Source organism: Somniosus microcephalus, chromosome 6 (genome assembly GCF_052327205.1).
Source record: "Somniosus microcephalus isolate GS21.2 chromosome 6, FLI_Smic_1.0, whole genome shotgun sequence".
NCBI classification, from domain to species: Eukaryota; Metazoa; Chordata; class Chondrichthyes; order Squaliformes; family Somniosidae; genus Somniosus; species Somniosus microcephalus.
Window position 1 is genome coordinate 97,533,293 of NC_140992.1, and position 24,352 is coordinate 97,557,644.

At 41.1% G+C, this 24,352-nt stretch overlaps 1 protein-coding gene across 15 annotated transcripts in view; it reads right to left on the reverse strand.

The window, feature by feature from the left end:
* Window positions 1-22,735, reverse strand: part of LOC147115941 (SH2/SH3 adapter protein NCK1-like) — a 238,719-nt gene extending 215,984 nt beyond the window's left edge. For 9 of the 15 annotated variants that reach the window (XM_085990612.1, XM_085990607.1, XM_085990605.1 and 6 more), the window contains exon 1: window positions 22,546-22,735. The gene's annotated coding sequence lies outside the window, so the exon portion shown is untranslated. The remainder of the gene's footprint in view (window positions 1-22,545) is intronic. The other 6 variants (XM_085990593.1, XM_085990601.1, XM_085990598.1 and 3 more) reach the window with 1 other exon arrangement.
* Between the last annotated feature and the right edge of the window lie 1,617 nt (window positions 22,736-24,352).

Below are 24,352 nucleotides of genomic sequence, written 5' to 3' on the forward strand. Positions count from 1 at the left end.
AAACTAAATAGATGCCAACTTGAAAGTGGCTCTAATTTACTGTCTGTCTTCTCACTTCTTAATCTAGGGCAGTTGTCTTGGATGTCGCTCATCCCTCTATTTCCATCACCATGAAACTCTTTTAAATCAAGTACTCCATCTCTCTACCACAAGAGTATATTTAGAACGTCTTGCATGTTATATTTGAAAATTTTCATTTACTGGCATTGATCCTCATGCGTGAATAGTTCTCAATTAGTTCAGTGACAATTATTTATTTGCTGGCCACATAATTTCCTGTTATTATTTAAAATACATTACACGAACAAAGCATAGTGGCAGTTGATGCTTCTACTGACAATCACAAACAGTACACAAAAGATTCCAAAACTGAATATAAACACTCCTTAAACTATACAGTGTATTAGAAAATAATCCTTTATGCCAGTAATCTAATCTCAAGGCTAAAATGATTTATAATCTGTTCAAATTCACGACATTGTTCACAAAGCCTCAACCAGAAGATTAGGTTACTGCCTGCTAATCACCCCAAGTATCAATTGTTCCCTTCAAAATATGCAAAACAGATACCAAGCACCTGCAACGATCCAAATTAGGAATTCAAATCAGACCTCAATGACACACAGAAACCTTGGGATGTCATTCTCATTTACAACGTCCTGCTGAACTCAACTATAAGCAGCTGGAACAAAGCTGCATAAAACAAAATATTTTGTAAAGGGACAAAACACTACATTTCAAACAGAAAGGCAGGTATGTTTAAGAGGTCATATGACTAGAAATAATAACACTGACAGCAGAGCCAACGCCATTGAAGGACTCAACTCCAGTTTATTTCTTCATTCAAGTGGTGTATATACAATCCTAACCGATTGTTGCTCTGGCTGTCTAAGACTTGATGAACAGGTTTAAGTCCCATCATGGATTCATTTTAATAAGATCTGAGCTCTTCTCCAACCTCACTGAAGCTGAATTGGAGAGTCAGCGCTTTAGCATTAAGTTCAAGAACTTTGAAACTTCAAACTCTCTCTCGTCAAACCATTATGTATATTTTTAGTTTTTCAGTCATTGACTAGAGAACATTTTTTTTTAATGCAGAAGTGGAAAAATCCAAAGACAAGTCAATCATATTTGTGATTTTGTCAATTTGAAACTACTGGGTTGACTGAACCATCAGTGTCCATCATCATTAAACCTGGCCACGTGAAACAAATACATACATTTCATTATGCTGGAAAGTCACGTCCCTCCATTGAGTCAGTCAAATGTAGCTGAACAGTTAAACTAAAAGATCTTTGAAAATGGAAGGACAACAACTCCTACCTCTACAATGCAAAGGATTTAAAAAAGGTTATTTTTCCATTTCAATCAAGTCACACATTTTAAAACAGTTTCAGGAAAGAGATATCAAATTATAGAATACACCTGGGGCATCACTGTTGGATCCAGGTGTCCATTTGGACTCGAGTCTATTTTTCACACATCCAGCCCACTCTTTTTGTAAAGAAAGTGCTCAAATTGAAGGGAAAAAGTAGACGTAGTACTGGTGCTCATCACTGCATGCCTTTAGAATGCCTTGTAATTACATTACAGCGGATAAAAATGGCCAATGAGTTACAAGCAATTCAGAGCAGTTTACAAAACTGAAGCACAAGAATGGCAACAGCACTAGAGGATTAAATTGCTATCTTATTTATAACTCACTGCCAGCAACGTCAATCTTTATGCATCATTTACTCTCTTACACTTTGAAGATGTTCTTCTACTTTTTATACTATTATACAATGAAGTACACAATGAAGTACACCGAGTGTCAACACTGACCTCTGGTCTGAGGATATACATCTGTACAATTTTAGGAGATGAAACTGAATATTAACTGACTTTTCATTCAAAATTAAACTTAGTGAAACTTTGTTGATAGAAAAAATACCTATGTTCGTGCTTGACTGAGAAACAAATGGCAGCAGCTGCTCTGGATCAGATGACTTGCATAGTAATAATAACAAGTTGTACTGGTGTATCAGACTTTCCTGACTTGATCAGCCCAGTGACCAATTATTTGATTAGATGGAAAGGTCAAACTAATGTTGCCTGACCAACTCTATACCATCGGGTTAAATGTCAAACTTGGAACAGAATAGACTCCCCCCAGTGATTTACTTTCGAGAAGAAAGCGTCAAAAATAAAAAAATATACTTTCATTCTAATTTTAAAAGCACCTATAAAATTCTTGTCTCTGCTGATATCAGTCAGTCACACTACAGTACTGTTCCACGCCACTGATCAGGTATACCTTACCTCACCCAATTGGCCGTGCTTCATATTTGAGCCGAGACAGCAAAGGCAGAGTATCCACATTGGAAAAAAAGGCTGAAAGACAGGAGCATCCTGCTGCCTCAGTTGGTGAACAGCACTCAAATGGAAAGAGCAGAGTGATGTTACAGGCAACCTTCCAGTGATGTGCATTCTTCGGCCTCCCTCCCTCAACAATTATTTTTCCCAGAACCACAATGAAATTAGCATTACTCTAGTCAAGGTAAATATCTTCAATTAAAAAAAAAGAGGATCACAGGAGATGCATTACAAATCCTAACATCCAAGGATGTCTAAAGGCAAGATCCCCTCAGGTTCTACCAGCATAGTCAATTACACACACAAACATCTCCTAGGAGTTAACATCTTGATCACTCCAATGACTGCCAACATTGATGTCTACTTAAATCAGGCTGCCTTAAACAAATAGGAGTGCAGACTATAGCTTCTTTTCAGTCTGAACAGAATTTTCCAAGCATGTGTATTCAGGCATCTAACTAAATGAATAGAACACCCCCGTATCTGTTCTAAACTGTACTTCCTGAACTTTCCTTTCTTGCATGGAAAAAGAAAAAGTCACCCTCGTCTATAAAACCTCAAGATTTCCATTCAAGGTTGGCCACTGATGTCTGAATGATGCGCACAAGAACTATTAACAGGCATACAGTATGAGCCAGCTTACTCAAGAAAAATAAATAGCAATTAAGTATGAAAATGGAATAAAATATCAAGCAAGAAACAAAGACAAAAACTGCATACAAGCCCTTTTTTTAAACAAAAAAGACAAATAAATTAGTCCACTGACCAGCAACAGTGAACTCAAAGTAGGATCAAACAAACAAGAACCTTGAATGGGAATCTGAACAAAAGAACACAAAGTATCAATTTACAGATCATAGTTCATAGGCTACCAATCTGTGGCAGGAAATGACAGATTTTGACTTGGGTGTTCAAGAGATTAGCAGAGTTATTAAAAGAATGGCAGAAGGCAGCCCTGTAACATAGTATAAACACAGGGTACCAAAGAGCAGCAAGAGTATAGTTTGCCCACCACAAAATAGTAAATGCTTACAACCATCTTCACTAATTATATATGCTATAAAAGCTGTTCTGCATCCTCAAATCCTCCTCCTTTGTGGAACTTCCCACATTACTACACTCCAAAAAGTACTTCATTGGCTGTAAAGCACTTTGGGACGTCTGGTGGTCGTGAAAGGCGCTATATAAATGCAAGTCCTTCCTTTCCTTTCACTTTATTCAGCTGTCTGTACATGATGTAGACAACTGAAAATGTATTCTTACCATTGCCTGTTGTTACAGAATAGCGATGCGGTACTCTATGCCAAATAGAAAGCAGCATCTTTCATCACACCAGAACTGAAGTACAACAACATTAATGTTTCCGGGTTTTCGTCAGGCTTAACCTCAATTTGGGTTATCTCGAGGGGTGATTATCAGTTTAATCATAAAATTAGAAGGCTCGTGTATACAGATATAAACAGTGATGAAAGTACAGAATTCCAAATTATCGAATCATGAGCGATTTTGTATAGAATTTCAAAGCCAAACTTAAGTAGCAAGACGTAAAATGTTACCCAGGAACACAGCTTTCGAATAATCTATACACAACATAGTTAGATAATTTACTGCCAAACGGCAATCAGATTAATGCACAATTCAGAGGTCTGGTTATTTGTGTGAGATTTTTTTGGTAAAAATTGGCTTCAGATAAAAAATAAATACTCGGTGAATAATTATAAATGGGCTGCATTGCAAAAATCTGCAAATTGATCATTTGGTTGAGATTTATAGAAATCGCGTTCCAAGTGCCATACAATTTCTCTCCAAAATGATTCCGAGAGAACGGACTTGCTGGGGTACATTTCCTTAAGCACTAATAGCACCCTAGTATTTTGCCTAAGTGGTGATTCTTCACACGAGGTTAGCGTGCTACTTAAACTGGAAATAAAATGGCAGTCAAGTACAATCCTCTCCTCATCCAATGTCCACATGCACACACTTTCCAGCAGGAGTCACAGTATAATGATCAGGAATGGGAATCTAGCAGATTTTGTTTTTAACCTTCCATGACCCAGGGTAGTTGAGGCCAACTGTAACACATATACTGCTGCCCAGCTGAGATCAGAGAATAGATACAAACCTGGGTGCTTCCGCTCTGTAGTGCTACACTGGCCAGTGCTTTTACCCACAGTGCTGTCAGGAAAGCACTATTGGCCCAGTAATTCCTCTCTGAACGCGTGAGTATGGTCGGGGTACTCACGCGTCTGGCCGGAGGAAATGCCCGTGTTCAGCATGCACAGCGCATGCGGGGAAAACCGGCATTTCCAGTCCTCTGAACGAAGGGGTTCAGAGGCACAGCACGTGCGACTGCACAGGCAGCGCGTGCACAGTGAACTTCGTCGATTTCATTCATGGATTCAGTGAGGGTAAGTCCTTACAAGTTACACTTGAAAAAAGCATGTGTAAAGTTGCTCCAAGGCTGCGGAGGAAGATATATTTTATCGTGGAGCTTCTGAAAGGCAATATTTTTGTTTGGGAAAGGGAGGAGTTATATTAAGAAATGCTGAGGTAAGGTTTAAAGTTTAAATTTTTTTTTTTTTTTTTAAACGGGTTTTCAGTACAGTAGGTAGAAGGAGCAATTGTGGCTGTGTGAATTGAATGTGAGAATGAGTGTTCTAAAATGAGTAATGTAACATTTCCAACACTTTTAAGAAAGAAACTTTTCATCAGTAATAAGTAATTATGTATGTATGTCCGCATATATTCCTTTACGTATATGTATGTATGTTTTATATTCCTTTACTTATGTGTATGAATGTATGTTTTTAATTATGATTTTCCAATAAGTTACTTTCTCTGAAAGTCATAATTAAATACATACATTCATACACATAAGTAAAGGAATATATACATACACGCAAAGGAATATATACATACATAATTACTTAAAAGAATATATTACTGATGAAAAGTTTCTTTCTTAAAAATGTTGGAGTCATTTTCACATTTAATAAACACAGCAAATTCAATTCACATAGCCACAATTGATCCTTCTACCTACAGTACTGAAAACCCGTTTTAAAAAACAAAAATAAACTTTAAAACTTACCTCAGCATTTCTTAAAATAACTTTCCTCCCTTTCCCAAACAAAAATATTGCCTTTCAGAAGCTCCACGATAAGAAATATCTTCCTCCGCAGCCTCTGGAGCAACTGTACTCACGCTTTTTTCATGTGTAAGTTGTAAGGACTTGACCTCACTGAAAGCATGAATGAAAGCGGCGAATTTTACTGCGCACGCGCTGCCTGTACAGTCGCACGCGTTCTGCCTCTGAACCCCTTCGTTCAGAGGACAGGAAATGCCGGTTTTCCCCGCATGCGCTGTGCATGCTGAAAACCGGCATTTCCTCCGGCCAGACGCGTAAGTACCCCGACCGTACTCGCGCGTTTGGAAGGGAATTACTGGGCCAACATTTTACATGTCAATAAAATGAAAAATTTAACAATTGCACGATTTGCCCCCTCGCATCTGCGACTGAGGGCCCAAGGAGGTGCATTGCGCAAGAGGTCATCGTCGTACGTATCCTCACACTGTTCCCTTTCGGGAACTGTATGAAGTGGTGGAAGGATTTCTGGCCACGTTAACACTCCTTCCGTGACCATAACCATCTTCATACCAGCCATTAGGGTGGTTAGTCCTATGGCGTGAGGGTTTTACGGGCTCCCACAACCCATCTGAGGGGGGGAGGGGGCCACCCACACCCGCAGACGCAAGTATCCTGCTGGATGTCCACCCAGAATTTATAGTTGGAGCTCCGACTCCACTTGCCGGGACTGTCTGGAGCGGGGTTCGAAACCCTACTCCTTCTGGCCCAGCGGCGGGGATGCTTACCGCTACGCAAAAGGCCCACTCCGCGCAAAAGGTGACACCCATACGTTTCCTGCGCCTTTTCCCTCCCCGTGACTGGAGCCCTATGCTGCCACTTGAAAGACCAAGCTATCATCTGTCCTTTTTGCGGCGCCTTTGACTTCTCATTACCAATGATGAGCAGGCGCTGCGCCTCCACCTCGTTGAGGAGATTGCTGAGGTCATCATCAGTTCAATTGTGAGTTCTTTTAATGCCGTGAATTGTGCTCATTCCAGCCATTTCACGTTGCTAATCGGATTGGGCCTTTGGCGTAGCGGTAGGATCCCCGCCGCTGGGCCAGACGGGGTAGGGTTTCGAACCCCGCTCCAGACAGTCCCGGCAAGTGGAGTCGGAGCTCCGGCTCTAAATTCTGGGTCGACATCCAGTGGGATATTTGCGTCCGTGGGTGTGGGTGGCCCCCCCCTCCTTGTATAGCTTGTGGGAGCCCGTAAAACCCTCCCGCCATAGGACTAACCACCCTAATGGCTGGTTCAAAGATGGTTACGGTCACGGAATGAGCGTTAATCACGGCCATAAATCCTTCCACCACTTCATACAGTTCCCCAAAGGGAACAGTGTGAAGACACGTATGACGACGACATTGCTAAATAAATAAAATTAAATTTTTTTTAGGGCTTTTGAAAGTCTTTAAATTGCTTTAATTCTGTTTAAAACTACTTCAGATTCTTCAAAATAATGTAAACTTTTTAAAAAGTTTATAAAAGTTACCAAAAGCTTCATAAAAATACCAAAAACCTATTTAAAATGCTGCTTTGCATGTAAAAATGCTTAGCAGCTTGTGAGAAACATTGGGGGCGTGCCCTATTAAACGGAGACCTCAAGGGGCGTGTCTCAGTTGCACAGCGCGCTACAGGCTTCGCGCTTGCTGCACTCCTGGGCGGCGTGACGTCAGACGCTGCCCGGGATTCTTCAGTTTAAAAAAGGAATTCCAGGCGTCCCTGAAGCTCAACGGCCAGCGCGTCGGGTAAGTGCATATCGGGGGCTTGCACGCGCGGCAAGCCCCCGACCCGAATTTCTGGGCCTTGTGTTTCAGTTTGATTAACTTTACAGAGAAAAAAAATCTCAAGCATAAGTCTGCAAATACTCGAGGATAAACCCACTGTTGGGCTTTATTCTGGAGGAGTATTCCTTTAAGTGTGTCACGTTTGTTATTTTATAAAAAGCTCATTCTGTTTTATGCTTTGATGACAGGTTCACAGAAGCAGATAGAAAGTTCACTATCCCATTGTACCCTGCCCCAACAAATAAATAAGAGCAAGAACTCATCCACACAGGGAACTCATGTGCACAAGCTCATTCTGACCAAGTCACACATTGCGAAGAGCTGCCCCACTCCACCTTGCAAGAGGTAGAGTAAACAAGTGCTTATTGGATGCAGTGCTGATCCTTATTTCCTATGCTACTCAAGTGACATTGCAGCAAGCACCTACCTCCCGTTTTCACCCAAAACCAAAGACTCATTTCATCCACCTTGTAAAAAACAGAAGGCTGAGTGAGATCCGCCAAGATTCAAACTCAAGACTTCTGGCACCAGATTCAATGCTAAACTGGCTGAGCTACCCAACCTTGATCCTTCTGAAAGCATAAAGATAAGCACATCTAACTTGTGCATATTTATCAGGTTTCACTCAAATGGTTCACAATGTGCTGTAATTTTTTATTGTGACTTGCACGCTCTCTAATAGTACACAGCCAGCCTCTCTAGGAGCAGTTATATTACGATGCCCTCCTGGCCAGCCTCCCACCCTCTAAACTTCAGCTCATCCAAAAATCTGCTGCCCATGTCCTAACTCGCACCAAGTCTCATTCACCCATCATCCCTGTGCTCGCTGACCTACATTGGCACCCAGCCCAGCAACGCCTTGATTTTAAAAATCGCACCCTTGTGTTCAAAATCCTCCATGGTCTCGCCCCTCCCAATCTCTAACCTCCTCCAGCCCTACAACCCTCAGAGATCTCTGCACTCCTCCAATTATGGCCTCTTGCACAACCCCAATTTTAATCACTCCATCACTGATGGCTATGCCTTCAGCGGCCGAGGCCCTCTGGAATTCCCTCCCTAAACCTCTCTGCCACTACCTCTTTCGACAATCCTTAAAACCTACCTCACAAACCGAATTTTTGGTCACCTGTCAAATTTTGTTTGATAATACTCCTGTGAAGCACCTTGGAACATTTAACTACATTAAAAGGTGCTATATAAATGCAAGTTATTGTTGCTACTTTTGCATCACAAAGTAGTTTCTGCTTTACATACAGATTTCATCATGGGTACTCACTGCCTTGAACTTGTGTAGCAGATGTCCATACAAAACATCTCAAAAGTTGTCTGGAATTCTAGGTGCACTACACTGTAGAACTTTCCACTGTCAAATTGGGATGTTACTAGCTCAAAACAATAAGGAGATTGGTAAAGGAGGGGATTAATGCAATGGAAAGGAAGGATATTAACTCGGATGAAACGGAATCTGTATGGGTAGAAATGAGAAATAGCAAGGGGAGGAAAACGTTAGTGGGTGTGATATATAGGCCTCCAAATAGTAATATGGAGGTGAGGGAAGGCATAAAAAGGGAAATTAGAGAAGCGTGCGATAAGAGCACAGCTGTCATCATGGGTGACTTTAATTTACATATTGATTGGACTACCCAAATTAGTAAAAATTCTGAGGAGGAGGAATTCCTGGAATGTTTTCGGGATGGTTATCTGGACCAATATGTCGAGGAGCCGACTCGAGATCAGGCCATTTTAGACTGGGTATTGTGCAATGAGAAGGGACTTATCAGCAATCTTCTTGTACGAGGCCCCTTGGGTCAGAGCGATCATAATATGATCGAGCTCTCAGTCGAGATGGAGAGTGAGGAAATTGAATCAGAGACTAAGGTCCAGAACTTAAATAAAGGGAATTACGAGGGTATGAGACGGGAATTGGGTAAGATTGATTGGGTGGTGTTTCTGGGGGGATTGACAGTGGATAGACAATGGCAAGCATTCAAAGATAGAATGGAAGAATTCCAGAACATGTTTATACCGGTTTGGCATAAAAATAAACCTAAAAAGGTGACTCAACCGTGGATAACGAGGAAAATTAGGGACAGCATAAAATCAAAAAAAAGGGCATATCAACTGGCAAAAAAAAGCACCAGACCGGAAGATTGGGGGCAGTACAGGATACAGCAAAAGAGGACAAAGGGATTAATCAGGAAGGGGAAAATAGAATACGAAAGTAAACTTGCAGCAAACATAAAGACAGACTGCAAAAGCTTTTATCGGTATATCAGGAGGAAAAGACTGGTAAAATCCCAAGTCGGTCCCTTGCAGTCCGATTCGGGAGAATATATAATGGAGAATAAGGAAATGGCAGACCAATTAAACTCATACTTTGGTTCTGTATTCACAAAGGAGGACACAAATAACCTCCCAGGAATATCGACAAACATAGGGACTAATGAGAGGGAGGAGCTGACAGAAATTAGTATCTCTAGGGATATGGTGTTGGGTAAGTTGAGGGGACTGAAGGCCGACAAATCCCCGGGGCCTGATAAACTACATCCTAGGGTACTTAAGGAGGTGGCCCTGGAGATAGCAGATGCTCTAAGGATCATCTTCCGGAACTCCATTGACTCGGGAACAGTACCCGTGGATTGGAGGGTAGCTAATGTTACCCCAATATTTAAAAAGGGGGGTAGAGAGAAAGCAGGGAATTATAGACCAGTAAGCCTTACATCGGTTGTGGGCAAAATGCTAGAGTCCATTATTAAGGATAAAATAGCAGAGCACTTGACAAATGGGGAAAGGATCGGACAGAGTCAACATGGATTTACAAAAGGTAAATCGTGTTTGACTAATCTGCTGGAATTTTTTGAGGAAGTAACTGGTAAAATAGATGGGGGAGAGCCAGTGGATGTGGTGTACCTTGACTTCCAGAAAGCCTTCGATAAGGTTCCACACAAAAGATTATCATGCAAAATTAAGGCTCATGGGATTGGGGGCAAAGTATTAACGTGGATAGAGAACTGGCTGGCGGATAGAAAACAGAGAGTTGGAATAAACGGCTCGTTTTCGGAGTGGCAGGCAGTGAACAGCGGGGTGCCGCAAGGATCTGTCCTGGGACCCCAGCTGTTCACAATATATATAAATGATCTGGATCAGGGAATTGGATGCAATATTTCCAAATTCGCTGACGACACTAAACTAGGAGGAGGGGTGGGCTCTGATGAGGATGTCAGGAGGCTACAGTGCGATTTGGACAGGTTGGGGGAATGGGCGAATACGTGGCAGATGCACTATAATGTGGATAAATGCGAGGTTATCCACTTTGGGGGGTAAAAACAGGAGGGTGGATTATTATCTAAATGGCAATAGATTGGGAGATGGGGAAGTGCAGAGGGACCTGGGTGTTCTTGTGCACCAGTCACTGAAGGAGAGCATGCAGGTGCAACAGGCGATTAAGAAGGCAAATGGTATGTTGGCCTTCATATCAAGGGGGTTCGAGTATAGGAATAGGGATACCTTACTACAGCTGTACAAGGTGCTGGTGAGACCGCATCTGGAGTATTGTGTACAGTTTTGGTCGCCCCATCTGCGGAAGGATGTTCTTGCCATGGAAAGAGTGCAGCGGCGATTCACCAGGCTGATACCTGGAATGGCGGGAATGACCTACGAGGAGAGATTGAATAGTTTGGGCTTGTACTCACTGGAGTTTAGAAGATTGAGAGGGGATCTCATCGAAACATATAAAATTATGGCAGGCCTGGACAGGCTGAATTCAGAGAGAATGTTTCCAATGGCAGGGGAGCACAGAACCAGGGGCCACAGTCTAAAAATAGCAGGCAAATCATTTAAAACAGAGATGAGGAAGAATTTCTTCACTCAGAGTGGTGAGCCTGTGGAATTCCCTGCCACAGAGGGCTGTGAAGGCTAATTCAATAAATATTTTCAAGAGAGAATTGGATATATTTCTGAAGGCTAAGGGGTTTAAGGGTTACGGAGAAAAGGCGGGGACGGGGTACTGAACTGGTAAGATCAGCTGTGATCTCAGACGAAGATCAGCCATGATCTCATTGAATGGCGGAGCAGGCTCGAAGGGCCGAATGGCCTACTCCTGTTCCTATCTCTATGTTTCTATGTTAAAGCAAGATCTCCCCTTTCTGAGGCCATGTTGACTGCCATTTATTTGATTATTTTATACAGGTAATCTAGTTTGTCCCACAATCAATTCCATTGTTTTTCCAGTAATGACTCACTGATTTATAGTTGTGAACGTTTTTGTTACTTTTTTTAAAAAGAATCATGTTACCCTGTTTCCAATACAGTAGAAGTTCCCATGTTCATCACCTCCATCATCATGATCAGCACTTCTGTAATTTTGTCTCCAAGCTCAATTAGCATCTTCAAGTATACATTATCCATCCTTGGGGATTTATTTGTTATCAGTCCTTTCTGCTTGTCTCGGCCCTCCATGTCAGTGATGTTGCACTCATGAAATTTATTTATAGACCATCCTAAGTTGGGTAACCAGTTACTCACATGTTCTTTGATGTATGTTTCTAGGAAGTAGTCATTTAGCATCATAACCAATTTTAGTTTCTCTTCAGTTTAACCTAATTTTCAGCCTTAAAGGGTGACTGTTCTTTTTTGATAACAGCCTCTTACTATTTGCAACAATGAAATAACTCTTTCCTGTTGAGTTTAGCATGGACAGCTCTGCTCATTTTTAGCTCCATCTTCCATCAGCTTTAAAAAAAAGTTCCAGTATTTTTCCCTGTGGTTTTCTTCACCTTTCTCCCCAAAGGCTTTGTACAGTTTGTTCTTCTTACTTATTTCACTTTGTATTGTCTTGTTTATCTACTTTTGGATCAGGTTTGTTTCGTTTGCACTTATCTGTCCTTGCTATGTATTTATCTTACATGCTCAGTATTAAATGGCATTCCATTCATCCTTCAATACTACACCAACCCCAGACGTTTTCTTCAATACTGCACCACGCCCGTCCCACCCCCCACGATTTATTTTGAGCTCCCTTGAAGTCTGTCCTTTTAAAACTGTATGTGTGTGTATTGGCTTAGCCCAGATCAGGTCACATTTAATCATCATACATTCGCTGTTGCCAAGAGGGCCCACAATCCAAACCCAAATATGCTCCCACATATGTCATTAACAAGTCTAGATGAGAGTTGTATCTCGTGGCATCCATGATGCAGTGGATCAGAAAGCAGTCACGCATTATATTTATTAGCTCAGATTCTACATCATTTGGGAATTTCAATCTTGTAATAAGGTTCGGAATGTTTCCACATTGGTATTAAAGAATTTTGAAAAAATTTGCAGCAATTTTCTTTTCTTCAAAGTATACTTTCATTCCTCACATTAACTTCCTACACAAAAGAGTGGACCATAGTGTACTTTTTAATGATGGTCACATTTTACTGAATTGGTGCTTATCCTCTTTCATAGCAAAATGGGTTTTAATATTCAGGATTATCAAAAATGTAACACGAGAACTCAGGATAAAGGCGACAATGCAGTTTGCATTCTCCTGTAAGCAGTCAAACTTTACCAAATCGGGGTGAAGGGAAGGCTGAAGAGGATGGGAAGCCCTTTATCTTCTTCACATATACATCGTATATTGTTTCCATCAACAAAGCTTTCCACTCTGTTTGATGACCATACATTAATATAGGATGTAATTGGAATAATTTTAGTATCTAACCGGATGTCATCCAAGTCAGGCAAGTCATTAACATGACCCCATTAACTACCTGATAAATGAACCAGAAAGGCCATTCTGATCTCAGCTGAATGGTGGAAGGGACACTATAATTTGCCTCAAAACCTCTGATTTTGAGTCTGGAAAAGGAGTCAGTGTGGTGTATGTGCCTTTAAGAGCCCCAGGTGTGCGTAATGCCGGTAATTGCCACTTGGGCTATATAAGCCTGTGTATTGTGTATATCCTTTAGAACCCCCCCCCAGACTTGCTTAGTAAATACCTATGAACCAACTCCTGTCTTCAGTGTCTTTATCTACACACGGACACTACAGTCAGGGCCCCTGCTCCTGATCACAACTCCTGCCAGAAGTTAATATCTGTGGACATTGTTGAGGACAGAATATCATGTGCAGTTAAATAGCCTAAAAATCAATGCCCAGGCTCATACATAAATCATGCTCAGCTGAGTGAAGTACCAGAGTTAGCCCAGCACCAGCAAAACTGTACACCAGTAAAGAATGAAAAAGCTCGGGAGAACATTGATGGAATATATATATATTTTTAAACTAAATTAAAACAAGCCACATGTTGATATTGTTGCAGCAACAATTTTCTACCACTAGATGTTACTAGTCCATTTTGGAAATACTATATTGTGAAACGTTTATTAAACCACACAAGATCAAACAGCAAAAAAATAAGAACTCTACCAACCTTCTTTTAAAAATAGCATTGAACATGAGGAGTCAAAAGAGTTAGATTTTCTTCTTTAAGTGGTCAATCTATTGCATGTTGGAATCAGACTGCAAACACACCAGGAGATCTGGCTCCAATAACCTGTGCGTTATTGCTGACCAGATTGATGGCAAACTCAACATTAGTCATCTATGGTGGATACAGCCTCACATACCCACTCGATTGAGTTAGTCATTGGTTTATTTAATTAAGAAATATTAAACACCATTGAATGGAACATGCATCATCTCAACTACTTATTATAGATTTAGGGGTTGGGAACAAAAATCCCCTTCATCTCCATTTGTCCTTCCCATTTAATGGTAGAGTACAAATGCTGCTGTTGTGACTTTTTTCCCCCAGGACCAAAGTTGCAATTACTAATCAGGTACTTTAGAGCTACTGTTTTAGTTGGCAGCAAGTGAAGTCAAAGCATCCCTGGAGGATTAAAAAGAAATTAAGTTGTGAATCACTTCAATTTCCCCCACCCACAAAGATAACTGAAAGTTGACTGATCAGACAGTGCCAACTATCATGTCTAAAGCCTCTCCTGTTGCAGACAGAAATAACTGAATTTTTGGCCACTGCCAGTCCATCAGCGCAGTATCAAATGCTAAAACTGACACACACCCCCTCCCCACCCCGTGGGTAAATACAGTGCTGGTGAAAGCACTACTCTGACCTCAATCCTGTTGGACAGAGGGCAACGGAGAAATGAGCCAGGGTTCAGCTTTTAATGAAAATCCAGTGAGCCCTGTTGGAACCTCAACACTGCGCACTGGGCGAGAACAGTGATGTCTTCTCCTCTCTCATTACACAAACTCATCCTCATCAATGACAAATTCATTTGCACACTACCCAGACTCACATACAGAATAGCCATGTAGTCAAGATACCAGAAGGCTGCCAGCATAATCCTCCAACACCAGCCATGTTTTCAGCAGAGAAGGGAGAAAATTGGGATTGGGAGCAGCAAAAACCTGCAGTCAACATCTCTCACTTCAGTAAGTGCAAAATAAAATTAAAGCAGTATTAAGTTGCAGCACCATTTAATTAGACTCGGATCTCCTTTAAAGACTGTCATCCTACTCAGACTCAAATTGTTAACAGGACGTGTAGCACAGTCAAGCCTGATGGCATTACAATAGCAGCTTTTACATTATCTGCATGACTGCTTCCGGCTGCTTTCCTCAAATCTGACCACATATTGTGTGCACACAAGACAAAGTGATAACATCTATATGCTCAAAGATATACTCAACTGTTTCTCACAGCAGTAATATCGCTGGACAGAAATACAAAATACTGTCCTGCATTCACTGAGAAAAGCCAGTTGTTTGCATAAAAGTGCACCATTTTACTTTTTTTTAAAAAGTTAACACCATATAGTCAGTCAGCTCTTTCTTGCAATTCAACATATAGGATCCAATATTACAGCTTTCAGTAAACAGTAAAAATTCCCTTCAGGAGTATTACTTGGCAATTTAAATTAGGTTCTAAGAATGTGGGATACTAGGTGTTTTTTCTTGCCTCCTAACAAATCATAACAGGTCACATTTACCATCTATTAATTTTATACAAAGCAACATGTTACTGAAGTCAATCACTTTCTGATCATTTAACAAAATGTAATGTTGACCGTTTTTTGTGGTATGTATGGACACTCGTGTGTTACTTTTATTATTCCAAATGGACACTCAATTTGCATTACAATTTTGCAGTCTTGCATCTTATTTGTAAAGTTGCACACTCATAACCCCACTGAGAATGCAAACTGGCTGAGACCAAGCCATCTTGATCAGAGATCCATGCTTGCAATCCTCATCACTTGACAAGCACAAAGGTCTCTTCCCAAATGCTTCATGACTAAAACACAACCAAACACCTTCTTAAGTCACTCTTCCTTATGGTAAAGGGTTGTCACCAAGTTATTCTGCGGTTGGAGAGGAGGCAAACCTGTAACGTATGAAGACATTTGCCATCAGAGGCAGTGAAACCCTCTTGGACTGGAGGATAACTGCCCCTGACCAACAGTGCTACGGGATCATAACTAAAATGGTCCTAGCATCTGGCATTGGGTCAGCCATTTTCTGTCTGTCCATGGATAGGTTGACATCTCAGCTCACCCGTACAGGCCAGCAAAGCACTTTTGGCACAAGGCAAGATACTAGTCACACTGAAAAAGTCAGAAATGTGTCTGAACTAAGTGTGCATGCACAAGATTCAATTGGTGCCTTTACTGGCTGCAATTTTAATTACACAGATTTGTGCACGGTGACATAAAATTGGCAACCCGTTGGCTCCCCTGGGAACTCTGTAAACTTGTTTGTCTATGTTTGTAGAATGTGAGCACGCCTATCTGTGCTCACATTAAAAGTAAGTCATCTGCAAGACAACAGAAAATTCAGCAGGCTCATGTCGGTCAGCGTTTTATTGGATTTAATAGATACCTAGAGTCAGCTTGGCTCGGTGTTCATAGTGCTCCCACCTCACTTAGAAGGTTGTGGAGTCAAGCCCAACACAGACTTGAGCAGATAATCTGGACAGAATTCAGTGCAGTACTGAGCACTGCAGTAATGAAGACTCTAAACTGAAGCCATGTCTGCCAGCCCAGATGAATACAAAAAAAGATTTCAAATATTCAAAACAGTGGAAGCTCTCCCAGTAGCGAAGCCAACAGCCATCCCTAAACCAACACCAACAAAAACCCAATTAGTTCTGAGGAAGGGTCTTAGACCTGAAACATTGACTGACATCTGATTCTCCACAGATGCTGACTGACCTGCTGTGTTTTTCCAGCTTTTTAATCTGTTCATTTGTTGTCTGTTGAGCCTGGCTGTGGAAAAAAATTATCTGCTATATTTCCCAAATTACAACAGTGACTACACTGCAAAAGTACTTCATTGGTTGTAAAGCACTTTGGGACATCCTGCGATCATGAAAGGCACTATATAAATGCAAGTATTTCTTTCTTTCGGTTTAACAACATTGACTACACTTCAAAAAAAAATCTACTGGCTGTAAAGCACTTCAGAATGCCCTGAAGACATAATTCCCTGCATAAATGCAAGTTCTTTCATTACTGGTCTCAGACCAGTAGTTGTAATATAACTGCAGTCAAACTTGCAGCTATACAAGAAAAGCCCCATAACCCCTTTTTGCTCTACTGACTCGGTCCAGATGGGATACATCCTAGGTTATTGAGGAAAGTAAGGGTGGAAATTGCAGAGCCTCTGGCCACAATCTTCCAATCCTCCTTGGATATGGGGGTAGTGCCAAAGGACTAGAGGATTGCAAATGTTACATCCCTCTTCAAAAAAGGAGAGAGGGATTAACTGGGAAACTACTGGTCAGTCAGCCGAGCGACAGTGGTGGGTGAACTTTGAGACTATAATGTGGGAAAAATTAATTGGCATTTGGAAAAGTATGGACTAATAAATGAAAGTCAGCACAGATTTGTTAAAGGCAAATCACGTTTGACTAACTTGATTGAGTTTTTTGATGAAGTAACAGAGAGTGTTGCTGAAGGTAATGTGGTGAATGTGTATATGGACTTTCAAAAGGCCTTTGACAAAGTACCAGATAATAGACTTGTTAGAAAATGTAAAGCCCATGGGACTAAAGGGACAGTGACAGCATGAATACAAAATTGGCTATAGAAAGAAAGACTTGCATTTACATAGCGCCTTTCACGACCTCAGGACATCCCAAAGCTCTTTACAGCCAATTAAGTACTTTTGAAGTGGAGTCACTGTTGTAATGTAGGAAATGTGGCAGCCAACTTGAACACAGCAAGCTCCCTCAAACAGCAATGGATAATGACCAGATAATCTGTTTTAAGTGATGCTGATTGAGGAATAAGTATTGGCCAGGACACTCGGGATTACTCCCCTGCTCTTCTTCAATATACTGCCATGAGATCTTTTACGTTCACCTGAGAGCGCAGATGGGGCCTTCGTTTAACGTCTCATCCAAAAGACGGCACCTTTGACAGTGCAGCACTCCCTCAGTACTGCACTGGAGTGTCAGCCCAGATTTTTGAGCTCAAGTCTCTGGAGTGGGACTTCAACCCACAACCTTCCGATTCAGAGGCAAGCATGCTACCAACTGAGACAGAAAGCAGAGAGTAGTGCTGAACGGTTGTTTTTCCAGAGTGGAGGGAAGTCTGCAGCAGTATTCTCCAGGGTTCAGTATTTGGACTGCTCTTTTCGATATATATTAATGACCTGGACTTGGGTATACAGGGCATAATTTCAAAGTTTACAGAGGATACAAAACTCGGAAATGTAAACAGACTTCAGGAGGACATACACAGATTGGTAAAAATGGGCAGACACGTGGTGGATGGAATTTAACTCAGAGGTGATTCATTTTGTTAGGAAGAATGAGGAGAGGCAATATGAATTAAATGGTACAATTTTAAAAGGGGTGCAGGAAGAGAGAGACCTGGGGCTGTAGGTACACAAATCTTTGAAGGCGGCAGGACAAGTTGAGAAGGCTGTTAAAAAAAAAAAATATGGAATCCTCGGCCTTATTAATAGAGGCATAGAGTACAAAAGCAAGGAAGTTATGCTTTATAAAACACTGGTTAGGCCTCAGCTGGAGTATTGTGTTCAATTCTGGGCACCGCACTTTAGGAAGGATGTCAAGGCCTTGGAGAGCGTGCAGAAGAGATTTACTACAATGGTACCAAGGATAAGGAAAATCAATTATGTGGAGAAGCTGGGGTTGTTCTCCTTAGAGCAGAGAAGGTTAAGAGGAGATTTGATAGAGCTGTTCAAAATCATGAATGGTTTTGATAGAGTAAATAAGAAACTGTTTCCAGTGGCTGAAGGGACGGTAATCAGATTTAAGGTGATTGGCAAAAGAACCAGGAGGCGACATAAGGAAACTTTTTTCTTTTACACAGCAAGTTGTTGTGATCTGGAATGGTGGTGGAAGCAGATTCAATAACAACATTCAGAAGAGAATTGGATAAATACTTGAAGGGAAATATTTATAGGGCTATGGGGAAGGAAAGAAAGAAAGAGTGGGATTAATTGTATAGCTCTACTAAAGAACCAACACAGGGATGATGGGCCAAATGGCCTCCTTCTGTGCTGTATCATTCTGTGATTTGCACTTGGTTCTGGGTTTCTTTTGTCAAAATTTGCATTCATGTTCGGCAGTTAATGGCCCTCTTCAACAAAGAGGTGAAAAACCAAAGTAAAATTGAAGAATGACTACGAATACTTTAAGGATAATAATGAAAAAACTAAAAGGAGAAAAAACTAAAAGGAGAATACAATAAAATGAAAGAGGTCAAGAGTGGTAGAAGGAAATATCAGAGCAAGTACAAGGAAACAAAATTCAAAACCAGCAAAAGAAGCAAAGTATTTTACAAATATCAATAAAATGAGAATCGTTAAAAGTGAGGTGGGATCTTTGAGAGGGGGAGGATTGTTAATTGGCAGAGGATAATCAAAATATGACAGGTAAAGAAAGACTTGCATTTCTATAGCGCCTTTCATGACCACCGGATGTCTCAAAACGTTTCACAGCCAATGGAGTACTTTTGAAGTGTAGTCACTGTTGTAATGTGGGAAATGCGGCAGCCACTTTGTGCACAGCAAACTCCCACAAAATGATAATGACCAGGTAATCTGTTTAGTGATGCTGATTGAGGGATAAATATTGGCCAGGACACCAGGGATAACTCCCCTGCTCTTCTTCAAAATAGTGCCATGGGATCTTTTGCGTCCACCTGAGAGCAGACGGGGCCTCGGTTTAACGTCTCATCCGAAAGACAGCGCCTCCGACAGTGCAGCACTCCCTCAGCACTGCACTGGAGTGTCAGCTTAGCTTTATGTGCTCAAGTCCCTGGAGTGGGACCTAAACCCACAACCTTCTGACTCAGGTGGCGAGTGTGCTACCAACTGAGCCACAGCTGACACTTAATAAGATGTATTAATAAGTACTTCCTATCGGTCTTTACTAAAGAGGGTATTGGAGAGATGAATCCTGAAGTAGCCGAGAACAAGATTAGCAATATTTTGATGGATAAAAAAAATTAGATGCGCGGGTTAAGCCGAGGGAAGACAAAGCAACACAACCTGACAGGATATCTTGAAGGAGGAAATTGTAGACGCCCTAGAAACTGTATTTCAGAGCTTTATTGAATGTGGATATGTACCAGAGGACTAGAGAGTGGCCAATGCAGCACCCATTTTTAAAAAGGGAGACAGAGTTAATGTGAGTAATTACAGGCCAGTTAGTTTAACATCTGTAGTAGGGAAAATTTGAGTGTCTTCAATTAAGGATGGAATTACCAAGTTTCTAAATAAGGAGAAAATAATTAAAAGCAGCCAGCACAAATTTCAGAAGGGATGATCATGCTTGACAAACCTCAGAATTCTGAGGAAACAGATGTGGCAGATGGGGGAAATGCAGTGGATGTAGTGTACATGGACTTCAGGAATGCCTTTGACAAGATACCACATGGGAGATTACTAAATAAGATGAAGGGTATGAAATTAGGGGGAGGATAGCAAAGTGGATTAAAAATTGTTTAGAAGAGAGAAAATAGAGAATAAGGGCACTTTTTCAAGTGTGGTTGGAAGTGGGTAGTGAAGGCCCTTGGAGTTCAGTTCTGGGCTACTTCTGTTCACTGTGTATATCAACAATTTGGATATAGGCCTAGAGGGAGGTGTCAAAATTTGCAGATGATACCAAAACACATTAGTCTTCTAAAAGAGTTAACTATACCTAAGAAAAATGCAACGGGATGGGAGATGGGCTAAAAATGTTAGACGTAATTCAATGTCAGTGTGAGTTGATGCATTTTAGTTTGAAAAAAAAGTAGCAATTATGCTCTCAACAAAAGCATGCTTGGTTCTGTGGAAGGGCAGTGGGACTTGGGGATACAGGTTAACAGAACATTAAAGGCAGCACCCAGGTTGATTAGGCAAGAGAATTCTAGGTTTTATCTCAACACGTAATGAACGTAAAAGCCAGGAGGTAATGATGAGCCTATATAAAACCTTCAGAAGACCTCAGAGACCTCAGAGTACTGTGTGCAGTATCAGGATCCACACTATAGGAAGGGCATTGAAGTTTTAGAGAGGGTATATAACAAATTCATTGTAATGCTGTCTGGTATGAGGAATTACAAATTCAAAGAAAGACTCAATTGCGTCACTTTTGCTAGAACAATGCAGATTATGAGGCAATACAATAGAAGGGTTTAAAATTATGAAAGGATGGGACAGGGTACATGGAAGCAGACTGTTTCCAGTAGTTGTGGGCTCAAGAATGAGGGCCTTTGATAAAAGATTATATGCAAGAGATTTAGAACAGAGCAGGAGTAACTTCATCAAGTTGTGCGGCAGTGGAATTCACTTTCAGGGTTAGTGGTTGTGGCAGAAATTATGTAAATATTCACTGGATAGACAGCTGGATCAAAGAAAAGGCATTGAAGTGATATACAAACAGGGTGGGTAAATATGATTCAGAATTATTTGCTCGTGGGGATGGTAAATGCCTACATCAGCTGGTTGGGACAGATGGCCTGATTCCAGGCTGTGACTTCCATGTGTTTAATTTTCTAAATTTGGCAGTAGCATGAACATATGGGTTTGAATGAAGATTTCATAGAGTCCCAGATCTATTAATAGATTAAGAACATGGAAGTACCTCAAGGGACTCAGTTCACAAGAGCCATGAGGGAAAATGTATGGACACAGATCTCCAAGAAGAAATGAGGGGAGGGAGAAAGAGAAAAAATAAAAGGAAGTGGCAAGGAAAGAACTTGCATTTATATAGCGCCTTTCACGACCTCATGACATCCCTAAGCGCTTTACAGCCAATGGAGTGCTTTTGAAGTGTAGTTACTGTTGTAATTTAGGAAACGCTGTCGGAAAGTAAAGATCTTACATGATAAAGCATTAGTATTTAATGCTGGAATTAGGTGATCTTACTAATAAAACAAACACCCATCCTTACTTACCTACACTTGAATTGGACGCGATACAAGCTGCAGAGACACCATAAAAATCCACAGCCTGATTCTGATCAATCGTCCAAAGAAACTGAAGAGCTTTGCGTTTCTGCCTGTACTGTTAACAAACTTCAAATATTCATGATCGATCGATCATCGGATTCTATAAAGCCGCTTGAACATTTTTGACAAGATCGCGTTTCCTTCGATAACTTTTTTTTTTAAAAAGAAAGTCCAAAGTAATGTTTTCAGAGCAGTTTTATCGCCGATGAGTCCGTCCTTTCACCCTGAAGCCCAAACTCTGAACCCAGTAAAACAACACTTGTATTCTTAGAAAGGAGTGTGCAGTTCCTGCAGATGCTGAACTTCTCGGGAAATAAAAATGTTAGGTTAGAGTCGAGAACAAAAGGTTCCCGTTGAATGCGACAAATTACTGGGGGAGTTGGTGGCTGGGCTGCTTTGAATACCGAGAAGGATAACCTGGTGAGACGCAGTTTTCACCGATCAAGCACCGAGATAGAAAAAAAGTTTTTTTTCCCCAACTGGGCTGCCATTCATTGTCTTTACTTCTGTAACTTTCTCCCTCTCCCAATGGATAAAGAATCCAGGCATGGGTGGATATATATATATATATACAAAAAAGGACATAGTCGTTCCCCGCCCCTAACAAACAAAAAAACCCGACCCCTTATCGATGGTGTCTGCTTTCTGTAATCACCAGGTTTGCCCTCAGCCTCCCGCCGCCGCCACTGCTCGCTGACCGGTAGCGGTGACTGAGTGCAACGATTGTTCATCACTTCCAGTCAATCACTACTTTTCACATTTTAAAATATATATGTATATTCGACCAAAAGAGGATTTACCTGAGCAATGAACTACACTCCTGAGAAGTTGGTGCTAAAACCAACAAAATCGTATCCACTGGAGCTCAATCCAATAATAGTGATTTTTCCTTCCTCTCCAGTTAAACTCCTTTCGCCACCTAAAGCCGTGCGAAAAGTCTCACTGCGCATGGGAGCGTTGGCGACACCGAGTTTTACACGCGGAAGTCCCGCCTTCACGCCGCTTTGATTGGTCTATTTGACTCGTTTCTCTTCGCTTATTGGCTACACGTGGTGCCCATCATCAGGTCAGCTTGTCCCCGCTGGACTCAGATAGATACACTGTAACAAAGTGCCGGCTACAATGGTTCAGCGTGTGACATCATCCGCTGCCTCAGCTTTCCTCCCTTTCTCCGCGAAAATTTGCGCCAGTTCAAATGCATGTTTGTTTATAGATTTTCTTCTGGTGATTCTCTTTTTTTGGGATTTTTTTTAGGTTTGTTGGGGAAAAGTTGTAACTTTGCAGTGACGTCATTGTGATAGTCATCCGCAAGCGCGGAAGGCAAAAAAAAAGAGAAAATGCAGTGCGTGAGATTGCCCAGTAACATTGTTACAGAAAAAGAGGAAAATCCTTTTCTCTCTTCATACAATGGACTGTTAAGCAGTTCCGTACACTTGCAGCATTTGTTCATTTTCCTGATTAAGCGCAAAATAGGCATTTCCTTTGTTACGTAATTTGGAGAACATTTAACACAATGGTTATCTTTAAATGTTTATAAAGTAAATTTATTCATGATGATAAATATAATTACTTTTACTTGCAAAATAATGTGCAACCATATACTGTACTTTAGAAAAGCAATGTCTATTTTAATTACAGTGTGTCCTGCATAGTTCCACCAAAACGACTGAAATTGCTCTGGAACCGTTCTTTAGCGCATCAGCAGGGTGATGGTGGTGTTGATTCGAGAATGAGTCCCTGCTAGACTGAAAGAGCAGAGAACACCTTGTATGTGAATCAATAAGCTTCTTACTAAATAGGTTGCGTAACAATTAATTACTTCTGTAAAATGAATATTTTCTTCTATTGATGTGTTTTTTATTAATGTTTACCAAAACTCGTTTCACATTTTAACAGGCATTGTCGTAGTTTTATTATTTTCTCAAAGAGAACACATAGCGTTATCATCTGTTGATCGGGAAAGAACACTAATCATGCAACTGCCCAAACGAGAGTGTAGTTTCTATTTGACACGAATGAAGCCACATTGTATCATTCGTTTGCCAAAGGAAGAATCAAATAATGAACCTTTGTTTTAGGTAGCAACAAAGGTAATATCATTTCTTCAAAGAATTGCACGAGAAAAAATCCAATAAAGGCACTCATTGAATTAGAAATCGATTTTTGATGCGCAGATGATGATGCATCATTTAGGACTGCATAAGGCACTAGCTAATTGCTTTTCCGATGCTAGCAGTTCATCCGCTGTCACGTTGTTCGCTGAGCGAATCAATGCAACCGCTTGCAGTACCTTGTCTGTTTCCTGCCCTGCTGCGCACACGTGTGTATGGCAATTTCTATCTCGCCTCCAGGGACTCTTTGCAAATGGCCCTAAGGCTGTTCACTTATTCAGAAGCTGGAGACTTGACACATTCGTTCAAATTCTGGAACGGCTTGGAGAGTGACTTACCTAGATATTGTCTAAAGACCCTTGGGTTTAGGAATTTCTAGCTTGCAAGCCGAAAATTCCCGACGACACACTGTTAACTGTATCCAGCGTATACCGTATTTCGGGTGTGTACGTTTTGATAATGCGTTGTACTGTATCACATGTATGGCAATAATGTT